Source organism: Macaca mulatta, chromosome 2, assembly GCF_049350105.2.
Source record: "Macaca mulatta isolate MMU2019108-1 chromosome 2, T2T-MMU8v2.0, whole genome shotgun sequence".
Lineage (NCBI taxonomy): Eukaryota > Metazoa > Chordata > Mammalia > Primates > Cercopithecidae > Macaca > Macaca mulatta.
In genome coordinates this window covers 72,603,601-72,617,504 of record NC_133407.1, presented here as the reverse complement: position 1 = coordinate 72,617,504, position 13,904 = coordinate 72,603,601, and positions in this window count along the sequence as shown.

Below are 13,904 nucleotides of genomic sequence, written 5' to 3'. Positions count from 1 at the left end.
CTTTCCAGATTTCATCTGAGGATATTTCCTTTTCACCATAGCCCTCTATGGGCTTCCAAATATCACTTTGCCAATTCCACAAGAACTGTCTTAGCGAAAGGCTTCTTGAGGGGAAAGCTGTAACTCTGTGAGAAGATTTCACAAAACACAAAGAAGTTTCTCAGAAAGCTTCTTTCTCTTTGTTATCGGAGGGTATTCCCTTTGGCCCTATAGCCTTCAAAGGGATCCGAAATATCTGTTCTCAGATTCCACAGAAAAAAGGCTAGCAAAGAGATCCACGAAATACAGATGTAACTCTGTGAGTGGAAGTCACACATCACAGAGCAGTTTCTCAGAAAGCTTCTTTCCAGATTTCATCTGAGGATATTTCCTTTTTCACCATAGCCCTCTATGGGCTTCCAAATATCACTTTGCCAATTCCACAAGAAATGCCTTACCGAAAGGCTACTTGAAGGGAAAGCTGTAAATCAGTGAGATGATTTCACAGAACACAAAGAAGTTTCTCAGAAATCTTCTTTCTCTTTGTTATCGGAGGATATTTCCTTTGGCCCTATAGTCTTCAAAGGGATCCGAAATATCTTTTCTCAGATTTCACAGAAATAAGGCTAGCAAAGAGATCAACGAAATAGAGATGTAACTCTGTGACTGGAAGTCACACATCACAGAGTAGTTTCTCAGAAAGCTTCTTTCCAGATTTCACCTGAGGATATTTCCTTTTTCACCATAGCCCTCTATGGGCTTCCAAATATCACTGTGCGAATTCCACAAGAACTGTCTTAGCGAAAGGCTTCTTGAGGGGAAAGCTGTAACTCTGTGAGATGATTTCACAGAACACAAAGAAGTTTCTCAGAAATCTTCTTTCTCTTTGTTATCGGAGGATATTTCCTTTGGCCCTATAGTCTTCAAAGGGATCCGAGATATCTGTTCTCAGATTCCACAGAAATAAGGCTAGCAAAGAGATCCATGAAATATAGATGCAACTCTGTGATTGGAAGTCACACATCACAGAGCAGTTTCTCAGAAAGCTTCTTTCCAGATTTCATCTGAGGATATTTACTTTTTCACCATAGCCCTCTATGGGCTTCCAAATATCACTTTTCCAATTCCACAAGAACTGTCTTAGCGAAAGGCTTCTTGAGGGGAAAGCTGTAACTCTGTGAGATGATTTCACAAAACACCAAGAAGTTTCTCAAAACGCTTCTTTCTCTCTGTTATCCTAGGATACTTCCTTTGGCCCTATAGTCTCCAAAAGGTTCCGAAATATCTGTTCTCAGATTCCACAGAAATAAGGCTAGCAAAGAGATCCACGAAATACAGATGTAACTCTGTGAGTGTAAGTCGCACATCACAGAGCAGTTTCTCAGAAAGCTTCTTTCCAGATTTCATCTGAGGATATATCCTTTTTCACCATAGCGCTCTATGGGCTTCCAAATATCACTGTGCGAATTCCACAAGAACTGTCTTAGCGAAAGGCTTCTTAAGGGGAAAGCTGTAACTGTGTGAGATGATTTCACAGAACACAAAGAAGTTTCTCAGGAAGCTTCTTTCTCTTTGTTAACGGAGGATATTTCCTTTGGCCCTATAGTCTTCAAAGGGATCCGAGATATCTGTTCTCAGATTCCACAGAAATAAGGCTAGCAAAGAGATCCACGAAATACAGATGTAACTCTGTGAGTGGAACTCACACATCACAGAGCAGTTTCTCAGAATGCTTCTTTCCAGATTTCACCTGAGAATATTTCCTTTTTCACCATAGCCCTCTATGTTCTTGAAAATATCACTGTGCGAATTCCAAAAGAACTGTCTTAGGGAAAGGCTTCTTGAGGGGAAAGCTGTAACTCTGTGAGATGATTTCACAGAACACAAAGAAGTTTCTCAGAAAGCTTCTTTCTCTTTGTTATCGGAGGATATTTCCTTTGGCCCTATAGTCTTCAAAGGGATCCGAAATATCTGTTCTCAGATTCCACAGAAATAAGGCTAGCAAAGAGATCCACGAAATACAGATGTAACTCTGTGAGTGCAAGTCACACATCACAGAGCAGTTTCTCAGAAAGCTTCTTTCCAGATTTCATCTGAGGATATTTCCTTTTTCACCATAGCCCTCTATGGGCTTCCAAATATCACTTTGCCAATTCCACAAGAACTGTCTTAGCGAAAGGCCTCTTGAAGGGAAAGCTGAAACTCTGTGAGATGATTTCACAGAACACAAAGAAGTTTCTCAGAAAGCTTCTTTCTCTTTGTTATCGGAGGATATTTCCTTTGGCCCTATAGTCTTCAAAGGGATCCGAAATATCTGTTCTCAGATTCCACAGAAATAAGGCTAGGAAAGAGATCCACGAAATTCAGATGTAACTCTGTGAGTGGAAATCACGCATCACAGAGCAGTTTCTCAGAAAAATTCTTTCCAGATTTCATCTGAGGATATTTCCTTTTTCACCATAGCCCTCTATGGGCTTCCAAATATCACTTTGCCAATTACACAAGAAATGCCTTACCGAAAGGCTACTTGAAGGGAAAGCTGTAAATCAGTGAGATGATTTCACAGAACACAAAGAAGTTTCTCAGAAATCTTCTTTCTCTTTGTTATCGGAGGATATTTCCTTTGGCCCTATAGTCTTCAAAGGGATCCGAGATATCTGTTCTCAGATTGCACAGAAATAAGGCTAGCAAAGAGATCCACGAAATATAGATGCAACTCTGTGATTGGAAGTCACACATCACAGAGCAGTTTCTCAGAAAGCTTCTTTCCAGATTTCATCTGAGGATATTTACTTTTTCACCATAGCCCTCTATGGGCTTCCAAATATCACTTTTCCAATTCCACAAGAACTGTCTTAGCGAAAGGCTTCTTGAGGGGAAAGCTGTAACTCTGTGAGATGATTTCACAAAACACCTAGAAGTTTCTCAAAACGCTTCTTTCTCTCTGTTATCCTAGGATATTTCCTTCGGCCCTATAGTCTTCAAAAGGATCCGAAATATCTGTTCTCAGATTCCACAGAAATAAGGCTAGCAAAGAGATCCACGAAATACAGATGTAACTCTGTGAGTGGAAGTCGCACATCTCAGAGCAGTTTCTCAGAAAGCTTCTTTCCAGATTTCATCTGAGGATATATCCTTTTTCACCATAGCGCTCTATGGGCTTCCAAATATCACTGTGCGAATTCCACAAGAACTGTCTTAGCGAAAGGCTTCTTAAGGGGAAAGCTGTAACTGTGTGAGATGATTTCACAGAATACAAAGAAGTTTCTCAGAAAGCTTCTTTCTCTTTGTTAACGGAGGATATTTCCTTTGGCCCTATAGTCTTCAAAGGGATCCGAAATATCTGTTCTCAGATTCCACAGAAATAAGGCTAGCAAAGAGATTCACGAAATACAGATGGACCTCTGTGAGTGCAAGTCACACATCACCCAGCAGTTTCTCAGAAAGCTTCTTTCCAGGTTTCATCTGAGGATATTTCCTTTTTCACCATAGCCCTCTATGGGCTTCCAAATATCACTTTGCCAATTCCACAAGAACTGTCTTAGCGAAAGTCTTCTTGAGGGGAAAGCTGTAACTCTGTGAGATGATTTCACAGAACACAAAGCAGTTTCTCAGAAAGATTCTTTCTCTTTGTTATCGGAGGATATTTCCTTTGGCCCTATAGTCTTCAAAGGGATCCGAAATATCTGTTCTCAGATTCCACAGAAATAAGGCTGGCAAGGAGATCCACGAAATACAGATGTACCTCTGTGAGTGCAAGTGACACATCACACAACAGTTTCTCAGAAGGCTTCTTTCCAGATTTCATCTGAGGATATTTCCTTTTCACCTTAGCCCTCTATGGGCTTCCAAATATCACTTTGCCAATTCCACAAGAACTGCCTTACCGAAAGGCTTGTAGAAGGGAAAGCTGTAACTCTGTGAGATGATTTCACAGAACACAAAGAAGTTTCTCAGAAAGCTTTTTTCTCTTTGTTATCGGAGGATATTTACTTTGGCCCTATAGTCTTCAAAGGGATCCGAAATATCTGTTCTCAGATTCCACAGAAATAAGGCTAGCAAAGAGATCCACAAAATACAGATGTAACTCTGTGAGTGCAAGTCACACATCACAGAGCAGTTTCTCAGAAAGCTTCTTTCCAGATTTCATCTGAGGATATTTCCTTTTTCACCATAGCCCTCTATGGGCTTCCAAATATCACTTTGCCAATTCCACAAGAACTGTCTTAGCGAAAGGCTTCTTGAGGGGAAAGCTGTAACTCTGTGAGATGATTTCACAGAACACAAAGAAGTTTCTCAGAAAGCTTCTTTCTCTTTGTTATCGGAGGATATTTCCTTTGGCCCTATAGTCTTCAAAGGGATCTGAAATATCTGTTCTCAGATTCCACAGAAATAAGGCTAGCAAAGAGATCCACGAAATACAGATATAACTCTGTGAGTGCAAGTGACACATCACAGAGCAGATTCTCAGAAAGCTTCTTTCCAGATTTCAACTGAGGATATTTCCTTTTTCACCCAAGCACTCTATGGGCTTTCAAATATCACTTTGCCAATTCCACAAGAACTGTCTTAGCGAAAGGCTTCTTGAGGGGAAAGCTGTAACTCTGTGAGATGATTTCACAGAACACAAAGAAGTTTCTCAGAAAGCTTCTTTCTCTTTCTTATCGGAGGGTATTTCCTTTGCCCGTATAGTCTTCAAAGGGATCTGAAATATCTGTTCTCAGATTCCACAGAAATAAGGCTAGCAAAGAGATCCACGAAATACAGATGTAACTCTGTGAGTGCAAGTCACACATCACCGGGAAGTTTCTCAGAAAGCTTCTTTCCAGATTTCATCTGAGGATATTTCCTTTTTCACCATAGCCCTCTATGGGCTTCCAAATATCACTTTGCCAATTCCACAAGAACTGTCTTGGCGAAAGGCTTCTTGAGGGGAAAGCTGTAACTCTGTGAGATGATTTCACAGAACACAAAGAAGTTTCTCAGAAAGCTTCTTTCTCTTTGTTATCGGAGGATATTTCCTTTGGCCCTATAGTCTTCAAAGGGATCCGAAATATCTGTTCTCAGATTCCACAGAAATAAGGCTAGCAAAGAGATCCACGAAATACAGATGTAACTCTGTGAGTGCAAGTGACACATCACACAGCAGTTTCTCAGAAAGCTTCTTTCCAGATTTTATCTGAGGATATTTCCTTTTCACCATAGCCCTCTATGGGCTGCCAAGTATCACTTTTCCAATTCCACAAGAACTGTCTTAGCGAAAGGCTTCTTGAGGGGAAAGCTGTAATTCTGTGAGACGATTTCACAAAACACCAAGAAGTTTCTCAAAAAGCTTGTTTCTCTCTGTTAACCTAGGATATTTCCTTTGGCCCTATAGACTTCAAAGGGATCCGAAATATCTGTTCTCAGATTCCACAGAAATAAGGCTAGCAAAGAGATCCACGAAATACAGATGTAACTCTGTGAGTGCAAGTCACACATCACAGAGCAGTTTTTCAGAAAGCTTCTTTCCAGATTTCATCTGAGGATATTTCCTTTTTCACCATAGCCCTCTATGGGCTTGCAAATATCACTTTGCCAATTCCACAAGAACTGTCTTAGCGAAAGGCTTCTTGAGGGGAAAGCTGTAACTCTGTGAAATGATTTCACAGAACACAAAGAAGTTTCTCAGAAAGCTTCTTTCTCTTTGTTATCGGAGGATATTTCCTTTGGCCCTATAGTCTTCAAAGGGATCCGAAATATCTGTTCTCAGATTCCACAGAAATAAGGCAAGCAAAGAGATCCACGAAATACAGATGTAACTCTGTGAGTGCAAGTCACACATCACAGAACAGTTTCTCAGAAAGCTTCTTTCCAGATTTCATCTGAGGATATTTCCTTTTTCACCATAGCCCTCTATGGGCTTCCAAATATCACTTTGCCAATTCCACAAGAACTGCCTTATCGAAAGGCTTCTTGAAGGGAAAGCTGTAACTCTATGAGATGATTTCACAGAACACAAATAAGTTTCTCAGAAAGCTTCTTTCTCTTTCTTATCGGAGGATATTTGCTTTGGCCCTATAGTCTTCAAAGGGATAGGAAATATCTTTTCTCAGATTCCACAGAAATAAGGCTAGCAAAGAGATCCACGAAATACAGATGTAACTCTGTGAGTGCAAGTCACACATCACAGAGCAGTTTCTCAGAAAGCTTCTTTCCAGATTTCATCTGAGGATATTTCCTTTTTCACCATAGCCCTCCATGGGCTACCAAATATCACTTTGTCAATTCCACAAGAACTGCCTTACCGAAAGGCTTCGTGAAGGGAAAGCTGTAAGTCTGTGAGATGATTTCACAGAACACAAAGAAGTTTCTCAGAAAGCTTCTTTCTCTTTGTTATCGGAGGATATTTCCTTTGGCCCTATAGTCTTCAAAGGGATCCGAAATATCTGTTCTCAGATTCCACACAAATAAGGCTAGCAAAAAGATCCACGAAATACAGATGTAACTCTGTGAGTGCAAGTCACACATTACAGAGCAGTTTCTCAGAAAGCTTCTTTCCAGATTTCATCTGAGGATATTTCCTTTTTTACCATAGTCCTCTATGGGCTTCCAAATATCACTTTGCCAATTCCGCAAGAACTGTCTTAGCGAAAGGCTTCTTGAGGGGAAAGCTGTAACTCTGTGAGATGATTTCACAGAACACAAAGAAGTTTCTCAGAAAGCTTCTTTCTCTTTGTTATCAGAGGATATTTCCTTTGGCCCTATAGTCTTCAAAGGGATCCGAAATATCTCTTCTCAGATTCCACAGAAATAAGGCTAGCAAAGAGATCCACGAAATACAGATGTAAATCTGTGAGTGCAAGTCACACATCACAGAGCAGTTTCTCAGAAAGCTTCTTTCCAGATTTCATCTGAGGATATTTCCTTTTTCACCATAGCCCTCTATGGGCTTCCAAATATCACTTTGCCAATTCCACAAGAACTGTCTTAGCGAAAGGCTTCTTGAGGGGAAAGCTGTAACTCTGTGAGATGATTTCACAGAACACAAAGAAGTTTCTCAGAAAGCTTCTTTCTCTTTGTTATCGGAGGATATTTCCTTTGGCCCTATAGTCTTCAAAGGGATCCGAAATATCTGTTCTCAGATTCCACAGAAATAAGGGTAGCAAAGAGATCCACGAAATACAGATGTAACTCTGTGAGTGCAAGTCACACATCACAGAGCAGTTTCTCAGAAATCTTCTTTCCAGATTTCATCTGAGGATATTTCCTTTTTCACCGTAGGCCTCTATGGGCTTCCAAATATCACTGTGCGAATTCCACAAGAACTGTCTTAGCGAAAGGCTTCTTTAGGGGAAAGCTGTAACTCTGTGAGATGATTTCACAGAACACAAAGAAGTTTCTCAGAAAGCTTCTTTCTCTTTGTTATCGGAGGATATTTCCTTTGGCCCTATAGTCTTCAAAGGGATCCGAAATATCTGTTCTCAGATTCCACAGAAATAAGGCTAGCAAAGAGATCCACCAAATACAGATGTAACTCTGTGAGTGGAAGTCGCACAACACAAAGCAGTTTCTCAGAAAGCTTCTTTCAGGATTTCATCTGAGGATATTTCCTTTTACACCATAGCCCTCTATGGGCTTCCAAATATCACTTTGCCAATTCCACAAGAACTGTCTTAGCGAAAGGCTTCTTGAGGGGAAAGCTGTAACTCTGTGAGATGATTTCACAGAACACAAAGAAGTTTCTCAGAAACCTTCTTTCTCTTTGTTATCGGAGGATATTTCCTTTGGCCCTATAGTCTTCAAAGGGATCCGAAATATCTGTTCTCAGATTCCACAGAAATAAGGCAAGCAAAGAGATCCACGAAATACAGATGTAACTCTATGAGTGCAAGTCACACATCACAGAGCAGTTTCTCAGAAAGCTTCTTTCCAGATTTCATCTGAGGATATTTCCTTTTTCACCATAGCCCTCTATGGGTTTCCAAATATCACTTTGACAATTCCACAAGAACTGTCTTAGCGAAATGCTTCTTGAGGGGAAAGCTGTAACTCTGTGAAATGATTTCACAGAACACAAAGAAGTTTCTCAGAAAGCTTCTTTCTCTTTGTTATCGGAGGATATTTCCTTTGGCCCTATAGTCTTCAAAGGCATCCGAAATATCTGTTCTCAGATTCCACAGAAATAAGGCTAGCAAAGAGATACACGAAATACAGATGTAACTCTGTGAGTGCAAGTCACACTTCAGAGAGCAGTTTCTCAGAAAGCTTCTTTCCAGATTTCATCTGAGGATATTTCCTTTTTCACCATAGTCCTCTATGGGCTTCCAAATATCACTTTGCCAATTCCAGAAGAACTGCCTTATCGAAAGGCTTCTTGAAGGGAAAGCTGTAACTCTATGAGATGATTTCACAGAACACAAAGAAGTTTCTCAGAAAGCTTCTTTCTCTTTCTTATCGGAGGATATTTGCTTTGGCCCTATAGTCTTCAAAGGGATAGGAAATATCTTTTCTCAGATTCCACAGAAATAAGGCTAGCAAAGAGATCTACGAAATACAGATGTAACTCTGTGAGTGCAAGTCACACATCACAGAGCAGTTTCTCAGAAATCTTCTTTCCACATTTCATCTGAGGATATTTCCTTTTTCACCATAGCCCTCTATGGGCTTCCAAATATCACTTTGTCAATTCCACAAGAACTGCCTTACCGAAAGGCTTCGTGAAGGGAAAGCTGTAAGTCTGTGAGATGATTTCACAGAACACAAAGAAGTTTCTCAGAAAGCTTCTTTCTCTTTGTTATCGGAGGATATTTCCTTTGGCCCTATAGTCTTCAAAGGGATCCGAAATATCTGTTCTCAGATTCCACACAAATAAGGCTAGCAAAAAGATCCACGAAATACAGATGTAACTCTGTGAGTGCAAGTCACACATCACAGAGGAGTTTCTCAGAAAGCTTCTTTCCAGATTTCATCTGAGGATATTTCCTTTTTCACCATAGTCCTCTATGGGCTTCCAAATATCACTTTGCCAATTCCACAAGAACTGTCTTAGCGAAAGGCTTCTTGAGGGGAAAGCTGTAACTCTGTGAGATGATTTCACAGAACACAAAGAAGTTTCTCAGAAAGCTTCTTTCTCTTTGTTATCGGAGGATATTTCCTTTGGCCCTATAGTCTTCAAAGGGATCCGAAATATCTCTTCTCAGATTCCACAGAAATAAGGCTAGCAAAGAGATCCACGAAATACAGATGTAAATCTGTGAGTGCAAGTCACACATCACAGAGCAGTTTCTCAGAAAGCTTCTTTCCAGATTTCATCTGAGGATATTTCCTTTTTCACCGTAGCCCTCTACGGGCTTCCAAATATCACTTTGCCAATTCCACAAGAACAGTCTTAGCGAAAGGCTTCTTGAGGGGAAAGCTGTAACTCTGTGAGATGATTTCACAGAACACAAAGAAGTTTCTCAGAAAGCTTCTTTCTCTTTGTTATCGGAGGATATTTCCTTTGGCCCTATAGTCTTCAAAGGGATCCGAAATATCTGTTCTCAGATTCCACAGAAATAAGGCTAGCAAAGAGATCCACGAAATACAGATGTAACTCTGTGAGTGCAAGTGACACATTACAGAGCAGATTCTCAGAAAGCTTCTTTCCAGATTTCATCTGAGGATATTTCCTTTTTCACCGTAGCCGTCTATGGGCTTCCAAATATCGCTTTGCCAATTCCACAAGAACTGTCTTAGCGAAAGGCTTCTTGAGGGGAAAGCTGTAACTCTGTGAGATGATTTCACAGAACACAAAGAAGTTTCTCAGAAAGCTTCTTTCTCTTTGTTATCGGAGGATATTTCCTTTGGCCCTATAGTCTTCAAAGGGATCCGAAATATCTGTTCTCAGATTCCACAGAAATAAGGCAAGCAAAGAGATCCACGAAATACAGATGTAACTCTGTGAGTGCAAGTCACATATCACAGAGCAGTTTCTCAGAAAGCTTCTTTCCAGATTTCATCTGAGGATATTTCCTTTTTCACCATAGCCCTCTCCGGGCTTCCAAATATCACTTTGCCAATTAAACAAGAACTGCCTTACCGAAAGGCTTCTTGAAGTGAAAGCTGTAACTCTGTGAGATGATTTCACAGAACACAAAGAAGTTTCTCAGAAAGCTTCTTTCTCTTTCTTATCGGAGGATATTTGCTTTGGCCCTATAGTCTTCAAAGGGATAGGAAATATCATTTCTCAGATTCCACAGAAATAAGGCTAGCAAAGAGATCTACGAAATACAGATGTAACTCTGTGAGTGCAAGTCACACATCACAGAGCAGTTTCTCAGAAATCTTCTTTCCACATTTCATCTGAGGATATTTCCTTTTTCACCATAGCCCTCTATGGGCTTCCAAATATCACTTTGTCAATTCCACAAGAACTGCCTTACCGAAAGGCTTCGTGAAGGGAAAGCTGTAAGTCTGTGAGATGATTTCACAGAACACAAAGAAGTTTCTCAGAAAGCTTCTTTCTCTTTGTTATCGGAGGATATTTCCTTTGGCCCTATAGTCTTCAAAGGGATCCGAAATATCTGTTCTCAGATTCCACACAAATAAGGCTAGCAAAAAGATCCACGAAATACAGATGTAACTCTGTGAGTGCAAGTCACACATCACAGAGCAGTTTCTCAGAAAGCTTCTTTCCAGATTTCATCTGAGGATATTTCCTTTTTCACCATAGTCCTCTATGGGCTTCCAAATATCACTTTGCCAATTCCACAAGAACTGTCTTAGCGAAAGGCTTCTTGAGGGGAAAGCTGTAACTCTGTGAGATGATTTCACAGAACACAAAGAAGTTTCTCAGAAAGCTTCTTTCTCTTTGTTATCGGAGGATATTTCCTTTGGCCCTATAGTCTTCAAAGGGATCCGAAATATCTCTTCTCAGATTCCACAGAAATAAGGCTAGCAAAGAGATCCACGAAATACAGATGTAAATCTGTGAGTGCAAGTCACACATCACAGAGCAGTTTCTCAGAAAGCTTCTTTCCAGATTTCATCTGAGGATATTTCCTTTTTCACCATAGCCCTCTACGGGCTTCCAAATATCACTTTGCCAATTCCACAAGAACTGTCTTAGCGAAAGGCTTCTTGAGGGGAAAGCTGTAACTCTGTGAGATGATTTCACAGAACACAAAGAAGTTTCTCAGAAAGCTTCTTTCTCTTTGTTATCGGAGGATATTTCCTTTGGCCCTATAGTCTTCAAAGGGATCCGAAATATCTGTTCTCAGATTCCACAGAAATAAGGCTAGCAAAGAGATCCACGAAATACAGATGTAACTCTGTGAGTGCAAGTGACACATTACAGAGCAGATTCTCAGAAAGCTTCTTTCCAGATTTCATCTGAGGATATTTCCTTTTTCACCGTAGCCGTCTATGGGCTTCCAAATATCGCTTTGCCAATTCCACAAGAACTGTCTTAGCGAAAGGCTTCTTGAGGGGAAAGCTGTAACTCTGTGAGATGATTTCACAGAACACAAAGAAGTTTCTCAGAAAGCTTCTTTCTCTTTGTTATCGGAGGATATTTCCTTTGGCCCTATAGTCTTCAAAGGGATCCGAAATATCTGTTCTCAGATTCCACAGAAATAAGGCAAGCAAAGAGATCCACGAAATACAGATGTAACTCTGTGAGTGCAAGTCACACATCACAGAGCAGTTTCTCAGAAAGCTTCTTTCCAGATTTCATCTGAGGATATTTCCTTTTTCACCATAGCCCTCTCCGGGCTTCCAAATATCACTTTGCCAATTAAACAAGAACTGCCTTACCGAAAGGCTTCTTGAAGTGAAAGCTGTAACTCTGTGAGATGATTTCACAGAACACAAAGAAGTTTCTCAGAAAGCTTCTTTCTCTTTGTTATGGAGGATATTTCCTTTGGCCTTATAGTCTTCAAAGGGATCCGAAATATCTGTTCTCAGATTCCACAGAAATAAGGGTAGCAAAGAGATCCACGAAATACAGATGTAACTCTGTGAGTGCAAGTCACACATCACAGAGCAGTTTCTCAGAAAGCTTCTTTCCAGATTTCATCTGAGGATATTTCCTTTTTCACCATAGCCCTCTACGGGCTTCCAAATATCACTGTGCGAATTCCACAAGAACTGTCTTAGCGAAAGGCTTCTTGAGGGGAAAGCGGTAACTCTGTGAAATGATTTCACAGAACACAAAGAAGTTTCTCAGAAAGCTTCTTTCTCTTTGTTATCGGAGGATATTTCCTTTGGCCCTATAGTCTTCAAAGGCATCCGAAATATCTGTTCTCAGATTCCACAGAAATAAGGCTAGCAAAGAGATACACGAAATACAGATGTAACTCTGTGAGTGCAAGTCACACTTCAGAGAGCAGTTTCTCAGAAAGCTTTTTTCCAGACTTCATCTGAGGATATTTCCTTTTTCACCATAGCCCTCTATGGGCTTCCAAAAATCACTTTGTCAATTCCACAAGAACTGCCTTACCGAAAGGCTTCTTGAAGGGAAAGCTGTAACTCTGTGAGATGATTTCACAGAACACAAAGAAGTTTCTCAGAAAGCTTCTTTCTCTTTGTTATCGGAGGATATTTCCTTTGGCCCTATAGTCTTCAAAGGGATCCGAAATATCTGTTCTCAGATTCCACAGAAATAAGGCTAGCAAAGAGATCCACGAAATACAGATGTAACTCTGTGAGTGGAACTCACACATCACAGAGCAGTTTCTCAGAAAGCTTCTTTCCAGATTTCACCTGAGGATATTTCCTTTTTCACCAGAGCCCTCTATGTTCTTCCACATATCACTGTGCGAATTCCACAAGAACTGTCTTAGGGAAAGGCTTCTTGAGGGGAAAGCTGTAACTCTGTGAGATGATTTCACAGAACACAAAGAAGTTTCTCAGAAAGCTTCTTTCTCTTTTTTATCGGAGGATATTTCCTTTGGCCCTATAGTCTTCAAAGGGATCCGAAATATCTGTTCTCAGATTCCACAGAAATAAGGCTAGCAAAGAGATCCACGAAATACAGATGTAACTCTGTGAGTGCAAGTCACACATCACAGAGCAGTTTCTCAGAAAGCTTCTTTCCAGATTTCATCTGAGGATATTTCCTTTGTCACCATAGCCCTCTCTGGGCTTCCAAATATCACTTTGCCAATTCCACAAGAACTGTCTTAGCGAAAGGCTTCTTGAGGGGAAAGCTGTATCTCTGTGAGATGATTTCACAGAACACAAAGAAGTTTCTCAGAAAGCTTCTTTCTCTTTGTTATCGGAGATATTTTCTTTGGCCCTATATTCTTCAAAGGGAACTGAAATATCTGTTCTCAGATTCCACAGAAATAAGGCTAGCAAAGAGATCCACGAAATACAGATGTAACTCTGTGAGTGGAAGTCACACATCACAGAGCAGTTTCTCAGAAAGCTTCTTTCCAGATTTCATCTGAGGATATTTCCTTTTTCACCATAGCCCTCTATGGGCTTCCAACTATCACTTTGCCAATTCCACAAGAACTGTCTTAGCGAAAGGCTTCTTGAGGGGAAAGCTGTAACTCGGTGAGTTGATTTCACAGAACAGAAAGAAGTTTCTCAGAAAGCTTCTTTCTCTTTGTTATCGGAGGATATGTCCTTTGGCCCTATAGTCTTCAAAGGGATCCGAAATATCTGTTCTCAGATTCCACAGAAATAAGGCTAGCAAAGAGATCCACGAAAAACAGATGTAACTCTGTGAGTGCAAGTGACACATTACAGAGCAGATTCTCAGAAAGCTTCTTTCCAGATTTCATCTGAGGATATTTCCTTTTTCACCGTAGCCGTCTATGGGCTTCCAAATATCGCTTTGCCAATTCCACAAGAACTGTCTTAGCGAAAGGCTTCTTGAGGGGAAAGCTGTAACTCTGTGAGATGATTTCACAGAACACAAAGAAGTTTCTCAGAAAGCTTCTTTCTCTTTGTTATCG